Genomic DNA, 12,968 nt, shown 5'->3' on the forward strand with positions numbered 1-12,968 from the left:
TCGGCTCGAGGCCACTTCGGGAATTTTCAGGAAAGACATCGTCAAATTCTAAATTTAGTCTCCCCAGTAGGGAGGAGACCATACCATAACTAATGAAGGGAGAAAGATTAAAGAAACAAAATAGAATGGGATTGGTCTCAATCATGGCTCAGTGGGTAGCAAGCTCACCTCTGAGTCAGAAGGTTGTGGGTTCAAGTCCCACTCCAGAGATTGGAGCACACAAATCTAGGCTGACACTGCAGTGCAGGGTTGAGGGAATGCTGCACCGTTGGAGGTGCTGTCTTTCAGATGACATGTTAAACCAAGACCTTACTTGCTTTCTCAGGTGGCCATAAAAGATCTGGTGGCATTATTTGAAGAAGAGCAGGGGAGTTCTCCCCAGTGTCCTGGCCAATATTTATCAACGAAAGAGTTGTCGACCTGTTGCAGTGTGAGTGGCTGAGTCAGTCATGCGATGTTCACAAGACTCAATAAAACCCCAGCCAGTTGGGTTCAGGGGATCCATGATGAGGTATGCAGTTGTGAGCCTAGTGGATGAACTGGTAATGTGTTGTGTGATTGTTAAACCTTTTGCTAATCAACCAACTAGTTCTTAATAGCAATGTGTTGCTATGAATTCTTAAGCAAAGAACTCATGAAGCAAATACACTACAGCTGGTTACAGATCCTATTACTGATCCTTTGCTTGAAGAATCTAGTTGTAGAAAGAAGGTGGGATATTACTCATTTATGAAGAAAGGTTTATTCCGTGAATTGGTGTAACCATGCTGAAATTTATCCTTGCCCAGGAAGTATTGATTTTACACCGGCTTCACAGGCAATAGTGAAGGTATAGAGCAGTATCATAGTGTCACTGGCACTTTCCAATGATGGAACTTCATCTCCAATTGAAGCCCATCGAACAGTTGGAGGTTGTTAGAGAAATCTAGCTACATAATTTTCATAAAATGAGCTACCTGCAGTTTTAAGAATTCTGTGCATTCTGATTTGAATTAGCATGTCGAAACCTGGCTAGTAGTACTATTCTTTTGTAAACTTCTTAGAAGGTAGTCTAATATTACTTGCTTTGAAATTATTCCAGCTTCCACTCTGAAGATTTTAATTCAATTTGTGTAAAAAAAAGCTCCCCAATATTTTAATCCCGATGAACACTTATGCTATAAACATAATCCTTAAAACGTGCGAATTGTGTATTATTTTTGCATACTCATCTACTAGAACAACCACAGCTTGGCGCCTTTAACTTAGTCTACGTTTCTATGTCTATGTAAAACAACCTGAGCAGCTTAGTGCCAGCTGTGGCTCAGTGGGTAGCACTCTTGCTGCGGAGTCACGAAGGTTGTGAGGTTCAAATCCCACTCCAGGGACTTGAACACATAAATCTAGGCCGACACTCCCACTGCAGTGGTGAGGGAGTGCTGCAGTGTCGGAGGTGCCGTCTATTGGATGAGATGTTAAACCGAGGCCCCGTCTACTCTCTCAGGTGGACGTAAAAGATCCCATGGCATTATTTCAAAGAAATAGAAATACTCCTGTCTGGCCTCCCACATTCGACATTATGTAAACTTGAGGTCATCCAAAACTCAGCAGCCTGTGTCCGAACTCGCACCAAGTCCCGCTCACCCATCACCCCTGTCTTGTATGCATGCTTGGGATTACTAGCCACTAGGTGGGGCCACTGTTGGAGGTTATTGGGCTGTATGTATGTCTGTGCAGCCCAGGTATAAAAGGCCAGCCATCTTGTAATGTAATCCCATAATAAAGCAGAGCCAGGTTTGTATCTGTGTTAATTTACCGCATTCAGTCTATCGAGTTATTACATGCATAACATTTGGTGACGAGGTAACTTAAGAACCTTCGCATGCAAAAATGAGCACAATTGGAATTCTGGAGAGATTTGTGAAGGGAGAGGACTGGGCAGATTTTGTAGCTCGCCTGGACCAGTACTTCGTGGCCAACAAAATGGAGGAATCCACTGATGCAGTTAGGCGCAGGGCGGTCTTCCTCATGGTTTGCGATCCGAAAATCTATGGACTCACAAAGAATCTTCACTCGCCTGCAAGTCCAATGGACAAGGACTATGAGGAATTGTGTGCTATGGTATGTGACCATCTCAAACCAGAAGAAGGCATCATCATCTCACAATATCGATTCTACAAGCATGTTCGTTCTGAGGGCCAGGATGTGTCGGAATTCGTTGCCGACCTAAGACGTCTAGCTGGACCGTGTAAGTTCGAAAACACATTGGGAGACATGCTGTGGGACTTCTTTGTAATCGTCATCAACCACGAGGTGATCCTGCGTAAGCTACTGGTGGTAGAAACGTTGGATTTGAGCAAGGCCATTGTCATGTATTCAACCAGCATTGTAACCCATGTATAAACTGACCTAAGTTGTACACTGTGAGAACACTGACCACCAGGTGGGAGACACTCCTAACCTGGACCTTCAGGTATAAAAGGGGATGCTCCACCCACCTTCATCACTTGAGTGCTAAGGAATAAAGGACAGGTCACAGACTGACCTTCTCTCAAGCATGGGCCTCATGTGCATTTATACTGTATAGTAAGGACGTATCAATGGCGACAAGAAACTGGGATTTAAACCACGCGAGCATGGCCACCAGCAGAACAGACGAGAGGTACTGTGTTAAGGAATGGTTGGGACAGAGATTCAACATTGTTAAAGCAGCACACAGTTCTCCAGGCAGACAAGGGCAGTCAGGCATGCCCCAACATGTAGTCGAACCCAGAGGGGGAGTTCGACAGAGACAATGGCAAGCTGAACAGCGATTCACGGCATTGCAAGGGACAATGGGGCCAGTAATGGGGCCATCAACACCTGTTAATGGTGCATTCAAGGACAATAACAGGGGCAGTCAGGGACGATCAACTGGCAAGGGATCTTTTGTTTCAAACCGCAACTCATGCTGGAGGCGTGGAGGCACACATTCAGCCGGAGTTTGCAGAGATGAGCAAAATACCTGCAGAAATTGCAGAAATGGACACTGGGGGAAATCGCTGGAAGCTGAAGTTCAGCGAGTTCATGTGGAGCACGTATACAGTTCATACACCAGGACGCCACCGATAATGATGAAAGTGCTCCTCAATGGCATCCCAGTATCAATGGAGTTAGACACGGGTGCCTGCCAGTCCCTGATGGGTATCAAACAGTTCGAAAAGTTGTGGGCATCCAAGGCCAGGAGGCCAAAATTATCGGCGATTGACGCACAGCTACGGACTTACACAAAGCAGATCATTCCAGTGTTAGGCAGCGCCACGGTAGTCGTGACCCACAAAGATTCGGAGAACAGGTTGCCACTCTGGATTGTCCCAGGGGACGGTCCCGCACTACTGGGGAGGAGTTGGCTTGCTGTCATGAACTGGAAATGGGGCGATGTCAATGCAATTTCCTCTGTGGAGCGAGTATCATGCTCACAGGTTCTGGACAAATTTGACTCATTATTTCTACCCGGCATTGGCACTTTCATGGGGGCCAAGGTAGTGATTCACATAAACCCAGACGCCAGACCAGTACACCACAAGGCCAGAGCGGTGCCGTACGTGATGCGGGAAAAGATAGAAGGCGAATTGGACCGCCTGTTGAGGGAAGGCATCATCTCGCCAGTCGAATTCAGTGACTGGGCGAGCCCGATTGTGCCGGTGCTCAAGGCGGATGGGTCGGTCAGGATATGTGGCGATTACAAGGCCACCATCAATCGGGTGTCACTCCAAGACCAGTACCCGCTACCGAGAGCGGAGGACCTCTTTGCGACGCTATCCGGTGGCAAACTTTTTTCAAAATTGGACCTGACCTCAGCTTACATGACCCAGGAGCTGGCAAGTGAGTCAAAGAAGCTGACCACCATCACGACACACAAGGGGTTGTTTGAGTACAACAGATGTCCGTTCGGGATTCGCTCGGCCGCCGCGATCTTCCAACGAAATATGGAAAGCCTCCTCAAGTCGATTCCAGGGACGGTGGTTTTTCAGGACGACATCCTCATTACGGGTTACGATACTGAAGAACACCTCCACAACCTGGAGGAGGTGCTACGCAGACTGGACCGGGTAGGTCTGCGACTGAAAAAGGCAAAGTGCTCCAGAGGTAGAATTCCTGGGGATGAGGGTAGCAGCAGACGGGATCAGCCCTACTGCATCCAAGACGGAAGCGATCCAGAGAGCACCCAGACCCCGTAACACGACGGAGCTGTGTTCGTTCCTGGGGCTCCTGTACTATTTTGGTAACTTTCTTCCCAAATTGAGCACGCTGCTAGAGCCGCTACATGTGCTCCTACGCAAAGGTCGCGAATGGGTCTGAGGGGACAGCCAGGAAAGGGCTTTTAACAGAGCACGCAATTTGTTATGTTCCAACAATCTGTTAATGCTAAATGACCCATGTAAGAAACTTGTGTTAACGTGCGATGCGTCATCCTATGGTGTCGGGTGTGTGTTGCAGCATGTCAATGCCAAGGGTCGGCTACAGCCGGTAGCTTATGCCTCCAGGAGTCTGTCCCAGGCAGAAAGGGGCTACGGGATGGTAGAAAAGGATGCGCTCGCATGTGTATATGCGGTAAAGAAAATGCACCAGTACCTGTTTGGCAGGAAATTTGAGCTGGAGACAGATCACAAACCCCAAACGTCCCTTTTGGCCGACAACAAGGCCATAAATGCAAACGCATCGGCCCGCATACAGAGGTGGGCACTCACGTTAGCCACCTATGACTACACAATTCGGCACAGAGCGGGCACCGAAAACTGCGCTGATGCACTCAGCAGGCTCCCACTAGCCACCACTGAGGGGGCTACCGAGCATGGTGCTGAGATGGTCATGGCTGTTGAAGCTTTCGGAAGCGAAGGCTCACCCTTGACAGCCCGTCAGATTAAAGTCTGGACAAATAGAGACCAGCTATTGTCTCTAGTCAAGAAATGTGTCCTGAATGGGGACTGGGCAGCCACGTACAGGGCATGCCCTGAGAAAATTTAAACCATTTCACAGGCGCAAGGATGAACTCTCGATTCAGGCCGATTGCCTACTGTGGGGAAACCGTGTAGTCATGCCCCAGATGGGCAGAGAGCTGTTCATCAGAGAACTCCACAATGGGCACCCGGGCATTGTCACGATGAAGGCAATTGCCAGGTCACACGTTTGATGGCCAGGGATAGATGCAGATCTGGAACTTTGTGTTCGCAGGTGCAACACGTGTGCCCAGCTGGGCCATGCGCCCAGGGAAGCCCCCATTAGTCCCTGGCCATGGCCCGCCAAGCCTTGGTCACGCATCCATGTGGACTAACCAGGTCCTTTCATGGGGAAAGTGTTTTTGGTTGTAGTAGACGCCTACTCCAAATGGATTGAGTGTGACATTTTAAATTCAAGCACATCCTCTGCCACGGTAGAAAGTCTACGGGCAATGTTCGCCGCCCACAGTCTACCGGACATCTCGGTCAGTGACAATGGCCCATGCTTCACAAGCACTGAATTCCAGGACTTCATGGCAGGCAATGGAATTAACCATATTAGAATGGCAAAGTTCAAGCCGGCCTCAAACGACCAGGCAGAACGAGCAGTGCAGATAATCAAACAGGGGATGCTCAGATTCCAAGGGGTTTCCCTACAAACCCGCTTATCACGCCTCCTGTTGGCCTATAGATCCCGACCACACTCGCTCACAGGGGTTCCACCCGCAGAGCTACTAATGTAAAGGATGCTCAAAACCCGATTATCCCTTATACACCCCACCATGAAAGAAATTGTCGAGAGCAGGCGCCAGTCACAATATGACTACCATGACAGGAATGCGAGGGCGCGATGTATTGATGTAAATGATCCTGTTTTTGTCCTCAACTATGCTGCAGGGCCCAAATGGCTCGCAGGCACTGTGGTTGCCAAAGAGGGAAATAGTTATTCTGGTAGTTAAACTTACCAATGGACAAATCTGCCGCAAACATGTGGATCAAACAAAAAGGAGGTTCAGCAACCCCATAGAAGAAGCAGAGGAAGAACACGATATAGAGTTCACTCCACCACAGGTGACTGAACACCGGAACCAAAGGGAGGAGAGCCCAGTCACTGTGAGCAGTCCGGACAGGCCTGAGGCACTGCAAACAGCAGACACTCAGGCCAGTGCCCAACAACCGGAGCCCCAACTCAGGCGCTCTAAAAGGGAGCGTAAACCATCAGAGAGACTCAACCTGTGATCCCAATAAGACTTTGGGGGGGGGAGGTGATGTCATGTATTCAACCAGCATTGTAACCCATGTATAAACTGACCTAAGTTGTACACCGTGAGAACACTGACCACTAGGTGGGAGACACTCCTAACCTGGACCTTCCGGTATAAAAGGGGAAGTTCCACCCACCTTCATCACTTGAGTGCTAAGGAATAAAGGACAGGTCACAGACTGACCTTCTCTGAAGCATGGGCCTCGTGTGCATTTATACTGTGTAGTAAGGATGTATCAGCCATCACGATTGCCCAGGTATGCATCACGACGGACAAAAAAATTAAAGCAGATATCATCGAAAAATCGGAACTCGGCAAGCACTGTAAACAAGGTTATATCATCATTTGACAGAGTTTCATATGGCAGGGCCTACTCGACTGCGTATGCGAAACCTGTGGCTGCCCAAAGTCTGCCAACGGGAATGAATCTGATTTCACCGTGTTGGCATCATGGGGGCAATCATCGGCCTCATCAGTGTCGGTTTAAACAGTACATTTGTAAAGGCTGTTCTAGACTGGGGCATCTCCAGCGCATGTGTCCGCAACTGAGCAAGCGTGCTGTGACACACCACATGGAGGATGATGACCAGTACAGCGCGGATCCGGATATGCAATCCGAGATACCAGAGGAGGAAGTGTATGGACTGTATTCGTTCCTAACAAAGAGCCAACCGATATTGATTAATGTGAAACTTAACGGTGTGCCGGTACCGATGGAATTGGACACGTGTGCGAGTCAATCAATAATGAGCCAGAAGAAATTTGACAATCTGTGGGATACTAAGGCTGTGAGGCCTAAGCTGAGTCCAGTCAATGCCAAGTTGGGTACGTACACTAAAGAACTCATAATGGTGATTGGCAGTGCAGTAGTCAAGATGTCGTGTGATGGTGCGGTTCATGATTTACCGTTATGCATTGTTCCAGGCAATGGTCCAACGCTGTTCGGCAGGAATTGGCTAGAAAAAATCAAATGGAATTGGAACGCTATCAAAACGTTGTCATCGGAGGATGATACTCCATGTGCTCAAGTGCCGAGCAAGTTCCCCTCGCTGTTTCAACCAGTCATCGGCAATTTCACGGCAGCAGATCCACGTGGACTCGGATGCAAGACCCGTCCATCATAAAGTTCGGGCGGTTCCGTACGTGATGAGGGAGAACGTTGAAATCGAACTGGACAGACTCCAGCGTGAAGGGATCATATCACCGGTCGAATTTAACGAGTGGGCCAGCCCCATTGTTCCCGTGTTGAAGAGTGATGGCACTGTCAGGATTTGTGGGGACTACAAGGTTACGATCAACTGAGTTTCGAAATAGGATCAATACCCGTTACTGAAGGCTGATGACCTGTTTGCAACGCTAGCCGGGGGGAAGTCATTCACTAAACTGGATCTGACGTCAGCCTACAGGACACAGGAGCTGATCGAGACGTCGAAGAAACTTATGTGCATCAACATTCATAAAGGACTGTTTATCTACAACAGGTGTCCTTTCGGAATTCGCTCAGCTGCAGCCACATTTCAGAGGAACATGGAGAGTCTACTGAAGTCCATCCCTAGAACCATCGTATTCCAAGGTGACATCCTGGTCACAGGTCGTGACATCACTGAACATCTGAATAACCTGGAAGAGGTTCTACATTGTCTGGACAAAGTGGGACTCAGACTGAAACGTTTGAAGTGAGTCTTCATGGCACCGAAGTCGAATTCCTGGGGGGAAAATTGCTGCCGACAGCATCAGACCTAAGGACCCGTAAACCAAGGCCATCAAAAATGCACCCAAGCCTCAGAATGTGACGGAGCTGCATTCGTTCCTTGGTCTACTCAACTACTTCGGTAATTTCTTACCTAGATTGAGCACTTCATTACAGTCACTGTACGTGCTGCAAAGAAAAGGCGACAACTGGGTTTGGGGTGCGTCTCAAGATAGAGCTTTTGAGAAAGCTACTAATCTGCTTTGCTCTAACAAACTGCTGGTACATTATGATCCGTGTAAGCATCTAGTATTGGCCTGGGATGCTTCGTCATATGGAATTGGTTGCGTGCTCCAACAAGCCAATGAGTCGGGTAAACTACAACCTGTTGCGTATGCTCCTAAAAGTTTGTCAAAGGCGGAGAGAGCCTTCAGCATGGTAGAAAAAGAAGCATTAGCCTGTGTGTATGGGATTAAAAATATGCATCAGTACCTGTTTAGTCTTCGGTTTGAACTGGAAACAGATCACAAGCCACTCAGTTCATTGTTTTCTAAAAACAAAGGTATAAATACCAATGCAACGTCCCGCATCCAGAGGTGGGCGCTGACATTATCTGCCAATGATTATGTCATTTGCCATAGACCTGGCACCGAGAATTGTGCCGATGCACTGAGCCGTCTGCCGTTGCCCGGAGGTGGAGACGCCACAACCTGCAGACCTACTGTTAGTAATGGAGGCTTTTGAAAGTGAAGGAACCCCTGTCACGACTCAACAAGTTAAGACCTGGACCAGCCAGGACCTGATCTTATCGGTTTTGAAACGTTGTGTCCTTAGTGGTGATTGGCCTGTCATACCCAAGCAAATGGGTGATGAGACCAAACCTTACAACCGTTGCAAAGACGAACTATCCATTCAGTCAGATTGTCTACTGTGGGGTAATCGTGTTGTTATGCCTAAGAAAGGCAGAAAGAAATTTGTACATGATTTACATAGCACGCATCCAGGTATTGTCATGATGAAAGCCATTGCCAGGTCTCATGTATGGTGGCCTGGAATTGACTCTGATCTGGAATCATGTGTGCATCAGTGCAACACTTGCATGCAGCTCAGTAAAGCACCAGCGGAATCGCCGCTGAGTCTGTGGTTGTGGCCATCTAAACCATGGTCCAGGATCCACATCGACTTTGCAGGTCCCTTCCTGGGAAAGATGTTCTTAGTTATGGTGGATGCATATTCTAAGTGGATAGAGTATATAATCATGTCATCCAATACATCCACAGCTACCATTGAGAGCCTTTGTGTCATGTTTGCCACTCATGGTCTGCCTGACATCGTTGTAAGTGACAATGGACCTTGCTTCACCAGTCAGGAGTTTCAATAGTTCATGAAACTCAATGGTATCAAACATGTGAGGTTAGCACCTTTCAAACCCACATCTAATGGTCAAGCAGAGCGTGTGGTCCAAACCATCAAACGGAGTATGAAATGTGTAACTCAAGGTTCACTGCAGACTCGCTTGTCATGCATATTGCTTAGTTACAGGATGTAGGAGGTGGTGTCTGGGGTCAGGTTCACCTCTGACCTTCTGAGTGGTTCGAATCACTCCCACTCCCTGGGTTCTAGACTTTGGATTTATTTGGGGATGTGATAAAGTGCAAGAGACAACTGCTTTGGTGCAAAGAACTTCGATTTTATTAAGGACAAGAAAATACAATGTCAAACTTGTAATCATTCAAATAAAGAACACTATAACACACATTCAAAGGGGTTACAGAAATAACACACCTCCCACCTCCCAATGCCTAACTCTGACTAGGTTAAACTCGAGGGCAAATAGGGACTATGCTCATCAATCTTTTATTGTCAGTTGGCGGTGGTTCGCGATTTCGGGGTTCGCTGGACTCTGTCGGTTCTGCTTGCCGTACCCCGAACGTCATAGAGGACCTCTCACTGCATAGTCTTCAGTTGGGTGGTGTCCGCTGATGCGGTAGCACATGTATTGGACTTATGGGGTGAGTACCCACTTTCTTTCATTAGCAATAGGTTTTAAAAGTCTCTCTAGTTAATGCTTCACCTGTTGGTAGTCAGGACTAGATTGTTGAGTGGAAACTTTCGAATCTTCGGTTTCTTCTTTGAGGAGTTTTGTTTCGGAGTTGGTCGATCGCGGTGTTTTCGATGGTACCACGCTGGCTATGGTCGGTTGCTGCCGCGATGGTGATGTCCGGAGTTACTGGGGCTGCTTTCTCTGCCATGGTGATGTTCTTCCTTTTTCACCAATAGCAGGGCAGTGTGGCGACAGGAGTGTCATCGAGGCTGGAGAGGCTTGTTAAAACTGCTACGGTGGTTTCTCTCCTTTCTTCCTCTGATGCATTGCCAGACATTTGTTAAAACAGGGCCCCAGTTATACTTTGGGAGCTGTTCTAATCTTCACGCCAAATCAACCCTGATTCTTTGTTTAATTTTTGGCGGGCTTGATATCTCTTTGTCATATTTTGGCGGGCCCATTAATGTTAACCTGTCTCGGATGTGTCGATCTTTTAAATTTGTTTCTTGATGGGGAAAAATTAGCTTTGGTATTTGCAATGTCTGCCTAGGCCTGGGTTCTCCATGCGGGCTGGATGTGCCATTGTCATTATGTATATACTGGATTGGTTTCTTGCTCAGGGTGATGGCTGGCTATCTCTGGGTTGATTGTTGCTATGTTAATGTCTCTCGGGGAGAAGGGTTTTCGAGTTTACATAATTCTCCAGACAATTTGTTTTAGCTTCAATACCCCAGCCAGTTTTAATACCCAAACTGGTTTCTTTTGAAGGATAGTCATCCTTCCCACAAGGACTCAATCTGCCTTGTAAAATCCCAAATTTGATTAAAACTCATAGTTTCTTCCATGTGCACTTCAGGATCTCAAACTTCCTGGTTGATAGTTTCAAATTAAATTTCCTTTCCAATGAGTCCAAACACTGGGGGGGGGGGGGTTTCCCATGAATTTTGCAACCTTACAAGAACAAGACCCCACACGCTTATCCGGGTCCCCCCTGATGAACTATTGATGAAGAGAAGTCTCAAGACCGAGTTCTCTCTTGTCCACGCTGACTTGAACGATCATATTGAATGTAGACGTCAAAGTCAGCAGTGGTATCATGATCGCGCTGCTGTGTCACGTGACATTTCTGTTAACGATCCTGTGTATGTACTAAATTATGGTCAAGGTCCCAAGTGGATCGCCGGTACTGTTACGGCCAAGGAGGGTTGTTGCGTATGGAGAAAGAATCAGACTGAACACTGTGAGCTCAAAGTAAAGTGTGACCGTAGTCTTTTCTTGCAGGTCTCCAAAGTGCCTCTCCAACCAGTGAAGCCTCCTTAAATACCTATGCTCCCAAGAGATTATGGGATCCCTTGGGACTCCAGGGGATGAGCCCTCTGGTGGCTGTACAGAGTAAATACAAGTCCACAGAGAAACAGAAACATAGAAAATAGGTGCAGGAGTAGGCCATTCGGCCCTTCGAGCCTGCACCGCCATTCAATAAGATCATGGCTGATCATTCACCTCAGTACCCCTTTCCTACTTTCTCTACATACCCCTTGATCCCCTTAGCAATAAGGGACATATCTAACTCCCTCTTGAATATATCCAATGAACTGGCATCAACAACTCTCTGCGGCAGGGAATTCCACAGGTAAATAACTCTTTGAGTGAAGAAGTTTCTCCTCATCTCAGTCCTAAATGGCCTAACCCTTATCCTTAGACTATGTCCCCTGGTTCTGGATTTCCCCAACATCGGGAACATTCTTCCCGCATCTAACCTGTCCAGTCCTGTCAGAATCTTATACATTTCTATGCGATCCCCTCTCATCCTTCTAAACTCTAGTGAATAAAGGCCCAGTTGATCCAGTCTCTCCTCATATGACAGTCCAGCCATCCCTGGAATTAGTCTGGTGAACCTTTGATGCATTCCCTCAATAGCAAGAACATCCTTCCTCAGATTAGGAGACCAAAACTGAACACAATGTTCCAGGTGAGGCCTCACTAAGGCCCTGTACAACTGCAGTAAGACCTCCCTGCTCCTATACTCAAATTTCCTAGCGATAAAGGCCAACATACCATTTGCCTTCTTTACCGCCTGTTGTACCTGCATGCCAACCTTCAATGACTGATGAACCATGACACCCAGGTCTCGTTGCACCTTCCCTTTTCCTAATCTGCCGCCACTCAGATAATATTCTGCCTTCGTGTTTTTGCCCCAAAATGGATAATCTCACATTTATTCACATTATACTGCATCTGCCATGCATTTGCCCACTCACCTAACCTGTCCAAGTCACCCTGCAGCCTCTTAGCGTCCCCCTCACAGCTCACACCGCCACCCAGTTTAGTGTCATCTGCAAACTTGGAGATATTACACTCAAGATAAATCTGCCGCAAACACGTGGATCAAACAAAACGGTGGTTCAGCAACCCCATAGAAGAAGCATAGGAAGAACACGATATAGAGTTCACTCCACCACAGGTGACCGAACACCGGAACCAAAGGGAGGAGAGCCCAGTCACTGTGGGCTGTCCAGACAGGCCTGAGGCACCGCAAACAGCAGACACTCAGGTCAGCGCCCAACAACCGGAGCCCCAACTCAGGCTCTCTACAAGGGAGCGTAAACCACCAGAGAGACTTAACCCGTGATCCCAATAAGACTGTGGGACGAAGGTGCTGTCATTGTAATCCATGTATAAACTGACCTAAGTTGTACACCGTGAGAACACTGACCATTAGATGGTGAACTTGTGGGAGACACTCCTAACCTGGGCTTTCAGGTATAAAAGGGGAAGCTCCACCCACCTTCATCACTTCAGTGCTGGCTAATAAAAGACTGGTCACAGAGTGACCTTCTCTCTAGTATGGGCCTCGTGTGCATTTGTACTGTGTAGTAAGGACATATTAAATTCCTTCATCCAAATCATTGATGTATATTGTAAAGAGCTGAGGTCCCAGCACTGAGCCCTGTGGCACCCCACTAGTCACTACCTGCCATTCTGAAAAGGAACCATTTATCCCGGCTCTC

The 12,968-nt window shown here is 47.6% G+C and overlaps 1 long non-coding RNA gene across 1 annotated transcript in view; it reads left to right on the top strand.

Moving 5' to 3' along the window:
• The window catches only part of LOC139233732 (uncharacterized), a 66,535-nt gene extending 66,044 nt beyond the window's left edge, over positions 1 to 491 (top strand). The window contains exon 3 of the long non-coding RNA XR_011588205.1: positions 326 to 491. This is a non-coding gene — a long non-coding RNA (uncharacterized lncRNA). The remainder of the gene's footprint in view (positions 1 to 325) is intronic.
• The last annotated feature ends 12,477 nt before the right edge of the window (positions 492 to 12,968 follow it).

Source organism: Pristiophorus japonicus, chromosome 21 (assembly GCF_044704955.1).
Source record: "Pristiophorus japonicus isolate sPriJap1 chromosome 21, sPriJap1.hap1, whole genome shotgun sequence".
NCBI classification, from domain to species: domain Eukaryota; kingdom Metazoa; phylum Chordata; class Chondrichthyes; family Pristiophoridae; genus Pristiophorus; species Pristiophorus japonicus.